This window comes from Carassius gibelio, chromosome B5, assembly GCF_023724105.1.
Source record: "Carassius gibelio isolate Cgi1373 ecotype wild population from Czech Republic chromosome B5, carGib1.2-hapl.c, whole genome shotgun sequence".
In the NCBI taxonomy this organism is placed as follows: Eukaryota; Metazoa; Chordata; class Actinopteri; order Cypriniformes; family Cyprinidae; genus Carassius; species Carassius gibelio.
Window position 1 is genome coordinate 43,135,704 of NC_068400.1, and position 14,853 is coordinate 43,150,556.

Sequence of the window (14,853 nt, forward strand, 5' to 3'; positions counted from 1 at the left end):
TACTGCTTTCGGCGTCTTCCTTTTGGGATATCTTCGGCCCCGGAGAATTTCCAGCTCATTTGCCGACTCTCACGAAGCCACTGAGAGACCTGTTGTAATGACAATGACAACACCTGGACATGGGATGCACAGCAGAAAGAAGCGTTTGCAAAAGTAAAGAAAGAACTCAGCTCACCAGCTATACTAGCACAGTATAGTCCGAACAGTGAGACTATAGTTTCAGCCGACGCTTCATCTTATGGTCTAGGTGGGGTGCTCATGCAGAAACAAAAAAATGGTGAGTGGAGGCCTGTCGTATATATCTCAAGGAGTCTAACCCCCACAGAGACACGATATGCACAAATCGAAAAAGAAGCTCTTGCGACAACATGGGCATGTGAGCGACTCAGTGCATATTTGCTTGGATTGGAACTTACAGTGCATACCGACCACAAACCCCTAATATCACTGTTGGGCAACAGACCAATTGATGATTTACCTCCAAGAATTCTTCGTTTCAGACTGAGGCTGCTCAGATACAAGTACAACATCATGTACGTTCCAGGAAAACAACTGGTCACGGCAGATGCGTTGTCACGAGCGCCATCGGGACCTGAAAAATCAAAAGAAAACGAAACATTGGAGGATGAGTGCAGAGTTTTTGTGGATCTCATAGTTCAACAAATCCCTGCAACAAAAACAAAACTGAAACAGATTCAGGAAATGCAGAATGAGGATCTAACCTGCCAACAACTAAGACAGTATACACAAAAAGGATGGCCAGACCATCAGAAAATGGTGTCGGAACATCTCGTGCCATACTGGTCTCATAGGGCAGATATTCACGTGGCAAACGGTATCCTACTGAATGGAGAACTAATTCTGATTCTAAAACCCATGCAGAGAGAGATGCTCGAAAGACTTCATCAAGGTCATCAAGGAATGACGAAGTGCATTACAAGGGCACAGCAATCTATATGGTGGCCAGGTGTTATAAGAGATGTAAGAGAGTTAGTGGAGAGATGCGACATCTGCTGTCAACATTCCCAGCAGAAAACAGAGCAATTGATGCCAACACCTTGACCAGCGAGACCCTGGCAACGAGTCGCAGCTGATATCTTCCAATGGGAAGGAGGACATTATCTGGTGGTGGTTGACTATTTCTCGAGATACATTGACGTTGCAAACTTGCCATGTGAGTTCGCAGAGTTTTCCCGAGACTATGACTTCAAACATGTCACAAGCAGTCCACGTTACCCCCAGAGCAATGGAGAGGCAGAGCGAGCGGTGCGTACAGTAAAACAAATGCTGAGAAAGAACCAAGACCCTCAGAGAGCTCTTCTGGCCTACAGATCGACTCCATTAGCTCATGGGATCTCACCTGCAGAACTCTTGATGGGGAGAAGAATAAGGTCAACAGTCCCAGTTCCACCTAAATCTCTCACCCCAAGATGGCCTGACCTGAAAGTGTTCAGAAGAAAAGATAGGATGTTAAAAGAGAAACAACAGGAAACATTCAGATCTAGACACAGAGCGAAAAATCTACCAGTCATCATATCTGGACAGAAAGTGTTGATCAGGACATCGAAAACCACTGGAACGGTCCGGGGGGAAGCAGCAACGACAAGATCGTATCAGGTAGAAACAGAGATGGGAACACTGAGAAGGAATCGAGCTCATCTTACTGTTCTTCCAGAACCAACTCAGCAAGAGGTCAACGTTACAGTGACAAGGTCAGGTAGGATTTCCCGCCCACCAGAAAGAATGGACTTATAAGATGAATTAGCATAGGTAGACCTGCTGTCAAGAAAAGGGCAGAATAACCCCTTCAGCAGAGTCAGGAATGCCCAGGTAGTCTACCCTGGCTTCCAGCTTAAGAAAGAAAGTTCAATGTTATGTTGTTGAGATGTTTGTTCCCTGAAAAAAAAAGAGAATATATAACCATGGGGATATAAGTATGTAGAATAATAATAATAAAATGTTGAGACTAAAAGGGGGGGATGTAGTGTAACCTAACAGAACACTAGAGGGCACTCCTGTGGAGAAAAAGGTTATAGGGTTGTAATGGGAGAAGAGGAATAAATGGATGTTCAATAACAGAGCTGTTTGCGTGTCCTGATGTTTCGCCTCCGAGTTTAAGATATAACCATCTGTTACACATTTACTGTTGTGTTCCACAAAGAAAGAACGACATACAGATTTGAAACAACATTTGTATCTGTGATATGCTTTTTCTACAGTGAAATATACCATCAATGTGCCTTGACAGTATCAGTGATTTTGTTCAAGCTTAAAAGGAATGTACACTGTTATACAGCGAAAATTGCGAGAAATGGAAAATAGGAGGGCAGTGATCACTGATAGCACACGTAGCCTACATCACGGAGACATATATTTTACATCCGCATTTACATCAAGACATATATTTTTTAAAGTGTTTTCTCATTTGCAATATGATTCCTTTTGTTAATCTACCTCATCTATCATCTAATTAAATCATCATACTAATGCTCACTTGGCATCAACATAGATCACTTAGAAGTAATGCAAAACACTAGGAAGCGCTTTTGTTCCGCCCACTTCTGGCTTGACGCAGACCTGGGCTGCGTTCAGCCCCGACAAAATGTTGCATGCGTTGAACACACTGTTCTGATGACGCAAGTGTTGCAACTATGGCAGCTGAGAAGGCCATTATTTGTGTTCTTTGTGAAGAATTTTCGGAGCCATCTATTTAGCCTCACATAATGACTTTATTTGTAGTTCAAACGGTTTTAATACCCTGTATTTTCTTTCTCATTTGTAGGAAAAGCACTTAATTACCATTGTTTATTTCTATACCAAATGTCATACACTTGCAATGAAGCTAAAAATATAAACAACTACATCATTATGTTGATATCCTATATTTTTACAATAAAACTTACGACAAACATGTCTTCTAACATCCTCAGTTGTTGCGTATACCGAGCTGCAACAAACACATTTTTACATTATTTTCCTTGAAGACATTGTGCGAGTTCACTTTAATACAGCGTGCTTTATATACATGTTGCTGCTGATTGGACTGCAGTTCTGACACACACACACCAAACAAGAGAAAACGCATCTCAAACCCCGTTGCACACCGGTGCACGCCGTTTCCAGGAAACGTGACGTTCAGAACGGAAACCGTAGCAAAACGTTGCGCACCGTTTTGAACTTGAACATGCCCCTGGCGTTGCTGTCCTGAGACTGTAACTTAAGGGTTCTGCGGTTCTGCAGCTGGAGTAAGTTTTAGTCAGGGCGGCAAGGAAGTCGACCGGAAGTTGAAGTCGGCTGGGTGCCGCCATCTTGTAGCAGAACTTCACTTGAGTTAGCATCCCATTGACCTCACATTGATTTTGGCGTCACTTTGACAGCGAATAACTTTACATCTGAGGCGTTTAAAGACTCCGTTTGTCCATTATTTATTTCTAAAGATACACGACAATGTATAAAGGGCTCCATTACCTTCTATGTTACATTATGCCCCGTAGAAACAGTTTTTGTAAAAATAGGCTAACAATTGCGTCATAACCACTTGACTCTCTGACGCATTACCGTTCAGACAGGAGGAAAAGCTTGCAGGCAATTAACTTAATACGGCGTACTGGCGTTACATTTTAAAATACTATACAAAATAATTAATCAGAATACTTACTCCTGCTCACTCACGACAAAGAACTCCCCGCTCAAGCTCGCCGTCTCTGCAAGATTAACGATGGCAGTTTACACGCACAGCCACTAGAAGATTTACATCCGTCAGACAGGTTGCTGACGTCATCAAGCTTCGTTTGAGTCTGCGCGTCCGAAACGGAAGGGCTTCACTTGTCTCAATTGAGTTCCAATGGGGTCGCTGTATCCATTTCTTTTACTGTCTATGGTTTTAATCTGGCCAACAAGGGGTGCTCATTCACTTGTATAACGAAACATACTTTAGAATGTAAAAAAGAAGCAACCTTTTAATAAAGCGTTAAACCGGCACCTGTCAAAAAGTACGTCGTTCACACGAGGCATTTAACTGGCCTCCTAACATTCTGTTGTCATTAATTTCCCACCTTAAATATGAAATTGACCTAATTGTTTAGACTGGTAGCGCATGGTGGCCATATTGAGCTTATCAGGAGCGCTACCCCTCTATTAGAGCAGCTTCATTAAGGCGCAAACTACGAATGCAGCTGTTGCATGCAGTAGGCAGAGACTGGTTCCTCTCTAAGCAGGATAGAGCCTGGTCAATACACTGGTGGGAGATCTTTGGGAAAATGCAGCTTGCTGCTGCAGCTACTTTCAGTCTGGCCAGCAGAGGGTGATCATTCTTGGCTTGAATGAGTGCAAAACTCCTAGTGTATTGACATGAACTTTAGACTGTGAAAAGGAGCATCCTGCAGATGAGCCATTAAACTGGCCTCCTAACATTCTGGCATCATGAATCCCCCACCTCAATTACGAATTTGAATTCGTTTTCTTTTTGAAGCTTTTGGCACATTCTGATGGCTGGTAGGCCTTTCTGAAAACCTAGCTTGTTGCTGTAGCTAGTTTTAGTATGGGCAGCAGGGGGTGCTCATTCCCTGACTTGTATGGTTACAAAAGTCTTAGAATAAGGAATCGGACTTCAGAGTGTAAAAAGAAGAGTCCTTTTGATAAAGCGTTAGACCTGCACTACACACACACACACACACACACACGTTTGTTTTTGTGAAAAGTGGGAACATCCCATAGGCGTAATGGTTTTTATACTGTACAAACTGTGTATTCTTTTCACCAACCCTAACCCTAACCCTCACAGGAAATGTTTTGCTTTTTTACTTTCTCAAAAAAAAAGAAGAAGAAGAAAAAACGAATTCATGGTTTATAAGCATTTTTAAAAATGGGGACATGGGTTTTGTCCTCATAAGTCACCCTCTCCTTGTAATACCTGTGTCATACCCATGTCATTATAGAGTTGTGTCCTGATGTGTCTCAAAAACATGCCCACACAAACACACACACACAAATAATAATAATAACAAAATAATAATACCTTATACCGTGCGCCAATATAAAGTCATTTTTAGTAGCCTATTGCTATTAATATTATTTTCTAAAGTAAGGTACATATAATGTAAAGTTATGACATGTTTTTGCAACAGCTCCACTCAACTGCAACACACTATAGGGATTAGTGAAAGAGTGAATGAGTTAGTGATTTCAGACACATCTCATGTCTGCATTTGTGATCGGAGAAAAGACAAACAACAAGCGCTACTCTACATTGCTCAAAACTCGGGTTTGAATCATCAGTGGCAAATCCTTTAAATATGTAAACATACTTTCTGGCATCATGAATCCTGTTGGCCACTTCCTGTTGGCCTTCTGTAGCTAATCATAGCTCCATGTAGCTGTTTTTATTTTATATTTTTTCTCTATAATCTTTCTTACTATCACTGTCTGTTTGTTTGTTTGTTTTTTTTTTAATTGTAAAATATAACTTAATTCACACCATATTTCTGATATTACCGATCAATCTTATCAGATTAACTTTGATCGTTCACTCTTCCGTGACTGCAGCACACCTGCAAAGCGTTAGCACTCGTTAGCTTGTCATTAGCGTTTTCTTTTCTCCTCTCCTCTCCTCTCTCACGCTGCAGTTTTCCACAAGTTCATCAAACAACCGCAGTAAGAATATTTCATCAAGCACGGTGAGTAATGGCTTCTCCTACAATTGTTATTTGCACCTCTTGCCACATGTACAGTTTATCTATCTCTGTCGCTGATGAGGGATTCACATGTGATAAATGCAGGGAAACAGTTAGGCTGACAGAGAAGATTTCAGAATTAGAGACACGCATCCAAACTTTAATTGAGGACAGTAAGAATGTTAGGGCTCTAGATATGGCTTTGGATGCGTCTAGCTCAGGGATTCCTGTACATTGTCCGGTTCCAGCAGAGCCCCTGCAGCAGGGCAACTGGGTGACGGTGAGGCAGCGTAGTCGTGGGTCAAAACACCGCTCTTCTGTTCCGATCAAAACATTAAACAGGTTCTCCCCACTCAGTGATGCACCCACTGAGAAACCTGATGAAAGTGCTCTAGTTATTGGCGATTCTATTGTACGGAACGTGAATATAGAGACACCAGCCACCATAGTCAAATGTTTACCGGGAGCCAGAGCGCCTGACATCTTGGCAAATTTAAAAGTGCTGGCTAATGCTAAACGTAAATACAGTAAGATTGTTATTCATGCCGGCGCTAATGATGTTCGACTTCGCCAGTCGGAGATCACTAAAAATAACTTTAAAGAGGTGTGTGAACTTGCAAGCACGATGTCAGACACTGTAATATGCTCTGGTCCCCTCCCTGCTTACCGTGGTGATGAGATGCATAGCAGATTGTCATCACTCAATGGCTGGATGTCTAAGTGGTGCCCACAGAATAACATAGGTTATATAGACAATTGGACGAGCTTTTGGGGCAGACCTGACCTGTTTAAAAGAGATGGTCTTCATCCCTCCTGGGGTGGCGCCACTCTTCTGTCTAGAAATATGGCAAATAGTCTTAGTGTTTATACTTGACTAACTGGGGCCCAGGTCAGGAAGCAGACAGACTGGCTAAACCGACCGTCTGCTAGCTGCCTCCCGTCACAGAGGTCAGTTAATTCTCAGCACATAGAGACTCTTTCACCTAGATATCACACTATAGAGACTGTGTCTGTTCCACGAACTAGAAAATACAAAAAACGTCCAAACCAAGTTAAGGTTAACAATTTAATTGAGGTTCAACAAATAAAAAACAAATGCAATATGGATAAACAAATGATAAAGATTGGCTTATTGAATATCAGATCCATTTCTACGAAAACACTTTTTGTAAATAATATGATAACTGATCATAATATAGATGTGCTCTGCTTGACAGAAACCTGGCTAAAACCTGATGATTACATTATTTTAAATGAGTCCACCCCCCAAGATTATTGTTATAAACACGAGCCGCGTCTAAAAGGCAAAGGGGGAGGTGTTGCTTCAATTTATAATAACGTTTTCAGGATTTCTCAGAGGGCAGGCTTCAAGTATAACTCGTTTGAAGTAATGGTGCTTCATATAACATTATCCAGAGAAACCAATGTTAATGATAAATCCCCTGTTATGTTTGTACTGGCTACTGTATACAGGCCACCAGGGCACCATACAGACTTTATTAAAGAGTTTGGTGATTTTACATCCGAGTTAGTTCTGGCTGCAGATAAAGTCTTAATAGTTGGTGATTTTAATATCCATGTCGATAATGAAAAAGATGTATTGGGATCAGCATTTATAGACATTCTGAACTCTATTGGTGTTAGACAACACGTTTCAGGACCTACTCATTGTCGAAATCATACTCTAGATTTAATACTGTCACATGGAATTGATGTTGATAGTGTTGAAATTATTCAGCCAAGTGATGATATCTCAGATCATTATTTAGTTCTGTGTAAACTTCATATAGCCAAAATTGTAAATTCTTCTTCTTGTTACAAGTATCGAAGAACCATCACTTCTACCACAAAAGACAGCTTTTTAAGTTATCTTCCTGATGTATCCGAATTCCTTAGCATATCCAAAACCTCAGAACAACTTGATGATGTAACAGAAACTATGGACTCTCTCTTTTCTAGCACTTTAAATACAGTTGCTCCTTTACGCTTAAGAAAGGTTAAGGAAAACAGTCTGACACCATGGTATAATGAGCATACTCGCACCCTAAAGAGAGCAGCCCGAAAAATGGAGCGCAGCTGGAGGAAAACAAAACTAGAGGTATTTCGTATTGCTAGGCGGGAAAGTAGCATATCCTACCGAAAAGCATTAAAAACTGCTAGATCTGATTACTTTTCTTCTCTTTTAGAAGAAAACAAACATAACCCCAGGTATTTATTCAATACAGTGGCTAAATTAACGAAAAATAAAGCCTCAACAAGTGTTGACATTTCCCAACACCACAGCAGTAATGACTTTATGAACTACTTTACTTCTAAAATCGATACTATTAGAGATAAAATTGCAACCATTCAGCCGTCAGCTACAGTTTCGCATCAGACAGTGCACTATAGACCCCCTGAGGAACAGTTCCACTCATTCTCTACTATAGGAGAGGAAGAATTGTATAAACTTGTTAAATCATCTAAACTTACAACATGTATGTTAGACCCTATACCATCTAAGCTCTTAAAAGAGGTGCTTCCAGAAGTCATAGGTCCTCTTCTGACTATTATTAATTCCTCATTGTTATTAGGACATGTCCCCAAAACCTTCAAACTGGCTGTTATTAAGCCTCTCATAAAAAAGCCACAACTTGACCCCAGAGAACTAGTTAATTATAGACCAATCTCGAATCTCCCTTTTCTGTCCAAGATACTAGAAAAGGTGGTATCCTCACAATTATATTCCTTCTTAGAGAAAAATGGTATATGTGAGGATTTCCAGTCAGGATTTAGACCGTATCATAGTACTGAAACTGCTCTCCTTAGAGTTACAAATGATCTGCTCTTATCATCTGATCGTGGGTGTATCTCTCTATTAGTTTTATTGGATCTTAGTGCTGCGTTTGACACAATTGACCACAACATTCTTTTGCATAGACTTGAACACTTTGTTGGCATCAGTGGAAGTGCATTAGCATGGTTTAAATCGTACTTATATGACCGCCATCAGTTCGTAGCAGTGAATGAAGATGTATCATATCGATCACAAGTGCAGTATGGAGTACCTCAAGGCTCAGTTCTAGGGCCGCTACTCTTCACGCTTTATATGTTACCCTTGGGAGATATCATCAGGAAACATGGTGTTAGCTTTCACTGTTATGCTGATGATACGCAGCTCTATATTTCCTCGCAGCCCGGTGAAACACACCAATTTGAAAAACTAATGGAATGCATAGTTGATATAAAAAATTGGATGACGAGTAATTTCTTACTGCTAAATTCAGAAAAAACAGAGGTGTTAATCATAGGGCCTAAAAACTCTACTTGTAATAACCTAGAACACTGTCTAAGACTTGATGGTTGCTCTGTCAATTCTTCGTCATCAGTTAGGAACCTAGGTGTGCTACTTGATCGCAATCTTTCCTTAGAAAGCCACGTTTCTAGCATTTGTAAAACTGCATTTTTCCATCTCAAAAATATATCTAAATTACGGCCTATGCTCTCAATGTCAAATGCAGAAATGTTAATCCATGCATTTATGACTTCAAGGTTAGACTACTGTAATGCTTTATTGGGTGGTTGTTCTGCACGCTTGGTAAACAAACTACAGCTAGTCCAAAATGCAGCAGCAAGAGTTCTTACTAGAACCAGGAAGTATGACCATATTAGCCCGGTCCTGTCCACACTGCACTGGCTCCCTATCAAACATCGTATAGATTTTAAAATATTGCTTATTACTTATAAAGCCCTGAATGGTTTAGCACCTCAGTATTTGAATGAGCTCCTTTTACATTATACTCCTCTACGTCCGCTACGTTCTCAAAACTCAGGCAATTTGATAATACCTAGAATATCAAAATCAACTGCGGGCGGCAGATCCTTTTCCTATTTGGCGCCTAAACTCTGGAATAACCTACCTAACATTGTTCGGGAGGCAGACACACTCTTGCAGTTTAAATCTAGATTAAAGACCCATCTCTTTAACCTGGCATACACATAACATACTAATATGCTTTTAATATCCAAATCCGTTAAAGGATTTTTAGGCTGCATTAATTAGGTAAACTGGAACCGGAACACTTCACATAACACCGTACTTTCTACATCATTAGAAGAATGGCATCTACGCTAATATTTGTCTGTTTCTCTCTTGTTCCGAGGTCACCGTGGCCACCAGATCCAGTCTGTGTCCAGATCAGAGGGTCACTGCAGTCACCCGGATCCAGTACGTATCCAGACCAGATGGTGGATCAGCACCTAGAAAGGACCTCTACTGACCTGAAAGACAGCGGAGACCAGGACAACTAGAGCCCCAGATACAGATCCCCTGTAAAGACCTTGTCTCAGAGGAGCACCAGGACAAGACCACAGGAAACAGATGATTCTTCTGCACAATCTGACTTTGCTGCAGCCTGGAATTGAACTACTGGTTTCGTCTGGTCAGAGGAGAACTGGCCCCCCAACTGAGCCTGGTTTCTCCCAAGGTTTTTTTCTCCATTCTGTCACCGATGGAGTTTCGGTTCCTTGCCGCTGTCGCCTCTGGCTTGCTTAGTTGGGGTCACTTCATCTACAGCGATATCGTTGACTTGATTGCAAATTAAAACAGACACTATTTCAACTGAACAGAGATGACATCAATGAATTCAATGATGAACTGCCTTTAACTATCATTTTGCATTATTGAGACACTGTTTTCCAAATGAATGTTGTTCAGTGCTTTGGCGCAATGTATTTTGTTTAAAGCACTATATAAATAAAGGTGATTGATTGATTGATTGATACTTACAGACTGGGAGTCAAAACAGCCGGCATTGTAGACTTCTCTCCCAGCAAACAGTCCTCCATAAAATGTGCTGCACACATCTGAATATGGGTTGAATTGTTCTGGAACAGTGTTGTAGATACAACTTAATGACTCCTTTCTGTGTCCTCTTTTGGAAGGCCGAACAAAGTATTTTCGCTTTCACAATGAAACAGCGTTTCCACAACATGGCACTTTGAGAATCAAAGTTACGCCTTCTATCTTTTGCGTGAAGATTTGGGTGGCATTATGCAAATCTTCCCACATCATGAGGTAGACATGTAGGGGTGAGTTACAAACCAATTCCAAAAAAGTTGGGACACTGTACAAATTGAAAAAGCAATGGAATAATTTACAAATCTCATAAACTTATATTTTATTCAGTAGAATATACTGTAGATAACATATTAAATGTTGAAAGTGAGACATTTTGTAATGTCATGCCAAATATTGACTCACTTTGTATTTCATGAGAGCTACACATTCCAAAAAACTTGGGACAGATAGCAATAAGAGGCCCTAAAAGTTAAATGTAGAAGACTCTTGTACATTTAACTTTTTTTTCCAAAAAGTTAAATAAGGACAGCTGGAGGACCAATTTGCAACTTATTAGGTCAATTGGCAACATGATTGGGTTTAAATAGAGCCTCTCAGAGTGGCAGTGTCTCTCAGAAGTCAAGATGGGCAGAGGATCACCAATTCCCCCAATGCTGCGGTGAAACATAGTGGAGAAATATCAGAAAGAAGTTTCTCAGAGAAAAAAATAGTGTTTGAAGTTATCATCATCTACAGTGCATAATATCATCCACATATTCAGAGAAGCTTGAACAATCTCTGTCCATAAGGGTCAAGGCCAGAAAACTATACTGGATGCCTGTGATCTTCGGGCACTTAGATGGCACTGCATCACATACAGGAATGCTACTGTAATGGAAATCACAAAATGGGCTCAGGAAAACATTTTACTTCCAGAAAACATTGTCGGTGAACACAATCCACCGTGCCATTCGCCGTTGCCGGATAAAAAACTATAGGTAAAAAAAGAAGCCATATCGAAACATGATCCAGAATTGCAGGCATTTTCTCTGGCCCAGGATTATTTAAAATGGTCTGTGGCAAAGTAGAAAACTGCTCTGTGGTCAGACAAATCAAAATTTGATGTTCTTTTTGGAAAACAGGGTCTCCATGTCATCGGGACTAAAGAGGACTGTTATAAAAAAGAAGAGGGGATGTCACACAGTAGTAAACATGGCCTTGTCCCAATTTTTTTTTTTTTGAGATGTGTTGATGCCATGAAATTTAAAATCAACTTATTTTTCCCTTAAAATTATACATTTTCTCAGTTTAAGCATCTGATATGTCATCTATGTTATTTAAGGGATCTTATCTATTTACAAACAGCTTGTAACACTCCAAACGTAAAGGAAAACTTGGAATCACATCATATGACCCCTTTAAGACATGTTTGCATAAAGCAGCCTGCTAATTGATGTAATCCATTTTCATTTTAGATCTTTATGTAGTCTAATATTCAGTCAGTTAACGCAAATGCAAGGTATGAGCAAGAGCACATAAGAAGCATATGAAATTATCTGAATTTATTAAATACCCAAAGATCTGTCTGATTCCACTTGCTTTGAAATCAAATCATTAAGTGTTCTTAAAACAAGAAAGAGACAATGGGAAATTATAGTTACAGAACAAAACATTGCTTAATATAAAAGAAAGTAAAATTGTCATGAAGAAATAATAAAACAAAAATAAAAACAAGCAATTTTAAAACTTTGGAAATTATTTAAAAATTGACTTTTTTTAAATGAATTTAAAACAGTTAAAAATAGAAAATTATTTTACATAAAATACAGTGAATATGTAAAATCGGTTCGGGCATTGCACAGTGCTCATTCAATAAACGCATAGCTAAACAGATGAGTTTTGAGTCTAGATTTAAAAGTGGCTAGTGTTTTAGCACATCTGATCTGTTCTGGAAGCTGTTTCTAATTACTGGTGGCATAATAAATAAAAGAAGACTCCCCTTGTTTTGTGTGAACCCTTGGTATTTCTAACTGACTCTATCCTAATGATCTGAGTGCTCTTTAGGTTTATGTACAGTAAACATATCTGCAATATATTTCGGTACTAGGTCATTGAGTGATTTATATATGAGTAAAAGTACTTTAAAATCAATCCGAGATGTAACTGGAAGCCAGTGTAAGGACCTGAGGATGGGTGTGATATGCTCAGATTTTCTGGTTCTAGTCAGAATCCTGGCAGCAGCGTTCTGGATGAGCTGCAGCTGTCTAATTGTCTTTTTGGGAAGGCCGGTGAGGAGCCCATTACATTAGTCCACCCTGCTGGTGATAAAGGCATGAACAAGTTTCTCCAAGTCTTGACTGGAAACAAAACATCTAATTCATGCAATGTTTTTTAGATGATAGTATGCTAATTTAGTTACTGCTTTGACATGATTACTGAAACTAAGGTCTGTCTCCAAAATCACACCAAGATTCCTGACTTGATTTTTTGTTATTTGACCCCTAGAGACAAGGTATTCATTCACCTTGAAAACTTCATCTTTGTTTCCAAATGCAATAACTTCACCAATACATTAGCAGAGGGAGTCAATGGGGCTGTAGTCATTTGGAGATAAGGCTAGGTAAATCTGGGTATCATCAGCATAGCTGTGATAGGCAATTTGGTTCTTTCTCATTATTTGACTTAGTGGGAGCCATATACAGGCTAAACAAGAGCGGTGCAAGAATTTACCCTTGTGGGACTCTGCATGTCATGGATGTCCATTCTATAATATTGCCTATAAAAGGAAGATAAGATATTGGTCTATAATTGCTCAAAATGGTGTTATCAAGATTGCTCTTTTTCAGGAGGGGCTTAACAACTGCAGTTTTCAGGGAGTTTGGAAATGTCCCAGAAAGAAGTAGTAGTGGTAGTGCTTTGTGTCTTTATATCGATCTTAGTTTGATGCATAATAGGCAATAGATTAGATGAGTTTGCCCTTCAGCTTGGAGGCCTTAGACTTTCTATCACGTGATAAAACTGAAATAGAGAAAGCTACAGGCACACTGGGTTCCCGCTTGTTCTGTAAACATTTGTGAATGTTGCTGCTATTATAGCAGGGACCCGACACATATCACTGAGAGCACAGAAGTGGAGATGCTGGATAGAGGGATAATGTGTCTGGTGAGATGGGCTGTGTCTCTGGTGTTTCCGGTTGCTGTGATATGTTGTCCTGGCTTCCCTTTGCTATTTTCCAGAAAGTCGTCCTTGGTTGCTGAGTCTTGGAGCTGTTTTGATACATCACAGTCTGTCTGTGAGGAGCTCTGTGGGCAGGGCTCAAACGGGATAGTCTCCATGAGCAGTGCTTGTTGTGGCTGCGTGGTGTTATCAGTGTCCTTGTGGTGTATGTCAACCACATGATGACTCGGATCAGGTGTATGTGTGCCAAATGGATTGACACACTCTGCTGAAGGATGAGGGAGAAGTAGATATTGTCCTTAAGCACTCTAGCACCAAGTTTGTTTGGGTGGAGGCTATCTGGTTTGAATAGTTGTCTATGGCCCCAGAAAAGATGGAAGTTGTCGATGAAATTCACTCCTTTTATATTACAAGATATTTGTAGCCATGTGTTCAGCCCAAGCAACCGTGAAAACATATTTGTTCCACTTGCTGGTTGTGGTCCACTGATGAAGGACTGAACTTTGAGTCTTTGAAGTGTTTCAAAGAGATCACTGAAGTCCTTCTTAAGGAGTTCTGACTGCTCTTTCTGAATATCATTCTTCCCCACATGGATGATTATTCTAATTTAGAGTCTTGTGCTTCATCAGAATATTCTGAAGCTCCTTGTTCACATCGGAGACCGTTGCTTGAGGAAGGCAGCATGTTGTTGTAGTCCTGCTACTAATGTTTTTGATAACAGAGTCACCCACTATCAGAGTCCTGGGCTCGGCTGTGCTCTGAGCTGAATGCCGCTGTCTGCTCGTCCTTGAGCGCCTGTTAGTAGCAATGTAAGCTGCTGGCTGATCCGATCCATGTTTAATCACATTTGGGGATTACACACCCACATTCATTAATGCTTCAAATCTGTTCTCAAGATGTATATGGTGTGGTAGAAAACCAGTATTCCCAAGCCTTGTCATAGTCGAATCTGGGGTAGAGGAAGCTACGGCAGCAATACGAGAAACTCGTGACGATCTGATATCTCGTGTTCCTTTGGGTCTCACTCCCTGTTTGTGGCATCAATTACTGTGGTGATCAGTTTCGGCTTGTTCCTCTATACTTGGTATAAACTGTTGAGAGTCAGAAGATTCATGGGACTCACCGGCTGTATGCTGAGAGGGTCCATGACGACGGTCTGCTGAGTGCTCTGTCTGTTTTGGTCCA